Below are 5,000 nucleotides of genomic sequence, written 5' to 3'. Positions count from 1 at the left end.
TCAGATCGCATGACACTCAGGTCACGCTGGTGGTGGTGCTGTGTTGAGATTTAAGGGACACAGCAGCAGCACACGATCGTTGCGTGTGGTGATGGCCTGCGGTCATATATGTGGGTGGGGCGAGATAACGTGGCCAGTACATTTGTGTGTGTCCTTTTTGGTTTGGTGCCCCATGGCCGACACTCACTTCAAACGGCCTTATACATTTAACGATGCGAAAACATTTCATGGGGAGGATGGAGGCACGGGGCCACATTGCAAAGCCGACGAGGACGAATGGCGACATCCGGTCAAGAATAAGTTCCACCGGATGGTAATCGGTGTTATGAAACGCACACATACACACTCACCATGCACGCCATGCGATGGAACTGAGAAACTGCTACTTTGTCGCCTACGACCGCCTACGGAGTGCGACCCTTTCGGTAGTGCTATCGGTAGCGATCCCTGTTCCTGGTAACACTTTCGGCGGCACCTTTTGCCGAAAGCATGCGCCGAGAGGAGGACGGCATCCGTCTTGGGGATTACTTTCATTACTTGTTTATATTTATGACGGTTACGTGCCTCGAAAGCGGAGAAAGATGATGTAGCGAAGAAGCAAAAATAGCATGACCCCTCGCTTCACCACGTGGCTGCCCCCGCCACTGGGGTAGGGGGGGGAGGGTAGAGACTACAGCAAATCACCGTCCTGTCCGGTTGGTGAGCATGCGATTTCGAAGGTCTGCAAGAACTAGAAATCGGTATGTTTGTCGGGACGGCATCGACATCAGAAGTGCACCGGGACGCAACGAGATTACGTCCAGTTGGTGTCGTTACAAATGTCGTATCGCCAAAGCGAGTGCTGAAAAGGCGCGCAAACCCAATAAAACCGGCACTTTGGCACAGTGCTGCACAGTCACAGGGCAGTTGATGATGTGCTAGTGTGCCCGCCCCACCCGTCGCCCAGGAGCGCCCCGCTGGAGTTAACCTGCCGAGACGATTTTGCAATTTGAACGCGGTAAATGGTACGGAAAGCATTACGGCACGTTACAAATGGTTGCATGCTGCTGCTGCTGCTGCTGCTGCCCGCTCGATGTGTAGTATTATGTCGACTGGTCCGAGAGGAGTGTGTTGATGCAAAGTTAATGTTGGGTGGAGAATTAAATTTCAACCACCAGGTCTGAAATGAACACCACCACACTCTAGCGCAAAGAGCCAAACTTTACTACGTCAAACTATGTGGGGCACGTTTGTCGGTACTCGGATAGTTTGGCCACCAGGCCACCGTGCGACCAGTAAACTTTGTCGTTAACCGGCCAGGGGTGCGTGAGGTGGTGGAGTGTGAAGGAGTGTGCGGTGCGGAGTGCTTCTCCTTTAATGGAACGGAATAACTTTATTACTGTCAGCATTTATTACGGCAGTACATTGGCCATTTTGGTCTGTTCCCGTGGAGTTCTTATTGTTGGGGTCCAGGTTTTTCGGTGCTATTGCGTCGTATTGGATTGCGGTTGTTTTGCGCGATGGCAGTCGTCTGTAGCTCTGATCAGTTTATGGTTTTAATCAAATTTTGTGGCTTAGTTGTAATAAGCAGGATCGAAGGAATAGAATTTCCTTCCCATACACGGCGAGCAAGCACGATAATCCATTCGTTCTAGATGCGCAGCACAAGTTTTCGCTGCAGGGAACTCGGAACCATGTCGGAACCTGGTCAACATGGTTAAAATTGTTGTTTGGTTGGTGCGTTGATGATTATTAAATTTGTTTTTGCTTCCTTCCGTCGCTGTTGCTTTACAGGAACAGTCCGGGTGGTTCGCTTCACTTTGGATGCTTCATCAAAGTTCAAGCTCCCTCCCGGGGTGTTTTGACCCACAGTACCGAGCAGTACAATTGTTCACTAGCTGGCCATCCAGCTGGTAGCTAGAGAACAGAACTCTACATGCACTCGGTCGATGTTTCGTGCACTGTTCGCATAGTACAAAATGCATTTTGAATGGATAATTAACTGCATGCAACTGGCGGTGATTGCGGACAAATTATTAAATCAATATCTCGTTACCGAAGGACAGCAGCGCGTCCAAGCATACCAGTGCCCGCATGGTCCCTTTGGATTCCTATTCCGAGTAGGACGAGGCCCTGACGAACGGTTTCCTTGCTCCTGCCGCTGCTGCTGCTGTTGATAATGACAATGCGACTGCAACTAATAGCTTCAGCAAGCTTTCAGCACTAGCACGACCACCTCCTCTGAGCTTGTTTCGTGCAGGAGTCTTAACGCTTGTTCACGAGGTGCGCGACATGACTCGAATGAAGACGTCATGGAGAGGTGCTGGCTGGCAGGCTGGCTGGTTTGAGGTTCAAAAATGGTTTCCGCTATAAATTAGGCCTTTCGTCGCCTACCAGAGAAATGCCGCAATCGTTGGCGCCGAGTGCGGCATGGCTGCCAGCAACAAGTCACCTCGAATGAGCACTGACCTCGCGTACTTCCGCATTCGATGGTGATACATTTTCGAATCAAGGCCCCCGGTGGGTTCACAGAACCCGAAAAGGAAAGTAGCATTAACCGGAAGGATTTTGCTGATTGGGTTCCGTTGCGCTGATTTGGCGATCGTACTGGACCCCGGACCGTACCGGAAATGACCTTTCGGCAATCCCTCCATTATCGGATTTATCTTTCAACTCCTGCGCGGTCAAGCACGTATGGTACGTGGCGGGTGAGAAGGGGGGTTGGATGGGCCATTTGATTTGAATCCTTGTCTCTCGCTTGAGGCTTCCTTCCTGCTGATTGCTTTGCATACCGTACGTCCCTTTTGTGTGGCGCCACACATCGCTTTCGGCTGAATGCGCCTGATTGAATTCCAATTGGGTTTTTCGGCTCCGGCTCCGGTAGCTTCGGTCAAAAGCACGCCGCTGCATGCCTTTCTTCATCAAAAACTTAACGCATCAAAGTGACACGCCATCAGCTTCGTCTTTAGAGGACACAAATGGATGCGAGCTCTCGGTCTGGATGGACTAAAAGCGCTCTCAGGACTCGGGATAACGTACCGAGGACCCCGGGAGTCGTCTTATTTGGAAGAAAAGTCGCCTTTTCCTGTGAGTGGGCTGCAAGCGAATTGAGAAACACTCTACTAAAAAGGTTCACTTTACCGGGGAGGACAGACGCATTCCATTACATTTGATCCAATTTGATTTAGGCACGCCTAAGGGGGTTCCGCTGATTCGGCACAGCAACAATCTCTCAGCCATTACTCCTGCCGAAAAGATCGCTATAATGAAGGACCTAGGGGCTAAGGGTGGGAGGCCCATTTGAATGGAATCGAGTTTTGCATGCAGAGCGATACTGTATCGACATCGAACGCTGCGCAAAAGTAAGAAATCTGTCACAGCTGCTTGAAACAGGGCTCTCGACCGGACCGAACTGTTACCGAAACGGTCACCAAACGGAATGGTGTGTTGATATTCATGAGCTTTTATTGATTTCTAGCCTTCGACTGCATGAATATCCGATCCGAAAGGAAAGGAAAGGTTCACCGTCAAGGTGTGTGAGTTGGGTGCCCCAAATCAACAGCACCTGGCCACCAAAAACAGCGCTGAAACGTCGGTCGAAGGTGATAATGATGATCGTCTAAATACCTCGTATCTCTCACTCCAAGCATTGGCCGATGGCTGCGGTGCGGCTCGTGGTGGAGCAATATTTGTATTCATGTCGATTTACTGTGTGGGGTGCGATTGCAGAAATGGGCGATTTGTGTTCGTCGTCGCCATCGACCGACCGTCCCGGGGCCAAAGGTTACGACGAGCAGGTCAAAGCTACACCATTCGTCAGTCATCGTCCAGTGGACGTGTGGCGTGGCCTCAGTCTACCGTGGCTGCATTTGCAACCGAGTGTTTATGCAAACGATTGGCACGTCGATGAACTCATCGAGGACGATGGCTCAATGTACAAACCCGTGGCCAGTCACCGGCGGGCAGGATAACGATGTGATCTCTTGGACCTAATTATTCACGCGCCCTTTCCTAGAATCACTTCGCTTCTGGCGGCTAGTTGACCGTTTGGAACCGTCGAACTTGCCGCTCTGTAACTTGAGACAAATTCCGTGAAATCTTGCGAAATACTAAGTACTGGCCATTATGAAAGTTTAATAAATTAATTGGCCTGCTGCTGACAGCAAACGGTAGCGGTAGCGAACCCGCTAGAACTGGTCCTTAGAATTTAGAATTTTGAAATGCGGAATGCCCTGGAAAGTTTAGCGGAAAGAACTTTAGAAACTGTTCACCTTTTAAGTGTTAAAGCGAAGGTTATTGGCAAATCATTGAAGCAATGAATTTCAATGAGACTCGGTAGTTGACGAAGGGCAAACAATGACGAGATTCATAATTACTTGGCGTTAGTATGTAAACCGGAATTCCGAGTACACAAAGATGCATCTCCGCTGCGCCACAAGTTGCGCTGGTACTAGATGGTTCCTTTATTTGCCCGGAAGATCTTGGTGCATTGATTGGAAGAAGAGATTACATCGAACTCCAAGTCAACTGCACCGTGGGTGTTCTTAATTGAATTATCCCATTATTATGGTGCCTTCCTGTGTGTGAGTGTGGCCATAGTGTAGGCGGCGCCAACGCAAACCCCATTTCGAGTGTTGCTATCAGCTTAGGTTCCTTCGGAAGCTTCTTGTCTCTGCACAAGTAGAGGAAACCCTCTTATCTGCGACTGAACAACGCACAAAGCTTGTCCGGTTACGGCTGTCTGTGGCAGACTTTGCGTAACGGGATAGCGCAACAAAGCGTCCTCCGTCCTCGTACTCGGGCGCATGTTGAATTTTGTTTAAATAATCGGCTCGCTTGATGGAGAGCAGCTGGTTGGGCCAGCGGAGGGCAAAGACAGAGGACAAGAATAGACGCTTGGATGCTCTCAACGAACGCTAGAGCCCTTAATGTGTACGTTGCGTGTCGGTATGTGTAGACAAGCGGACTGGCCACCATAATGACCACCAGGGACAGAGAAAGCTTTCACGAGAGCGAGAGTG

At 50.1% G+C, this 5,000-nt stretch overlaps 1 protein-coding gene across 1 annotated transcript in view; it reads right to left on the bottom strand.

Moving 5' to 3' along the window:
- Nucleotides 1–5,000, bottom strand: part of LOC126581818 (protein sidekick-1-like) — a 50,198-nt gene that overhangs the window by 18,038 nt on the left and 27,160 nt on the right. The window lies entirely within an intron of this gene.

Source organism: Anopheles aquasalis, chromosome 2 (genome assembly GCF_943734665.1).
Source record: "Anopheles aquasalis chromosome 2, idAnoAquaMG_Q_19, whole genome shotgun sequence".
Classification (NCBI taxonomy): Eukaryota; Metazoa; Arthropoda; class Insecta; order Diptera; family Culicidae; genus Anopheles; species Anopheles aquasalis.
The sequence above is the reverse complement of the archived record's forward strand: the minus strand, read 5'-3'. Positions and strand labels throughout refer to the sequence as shown.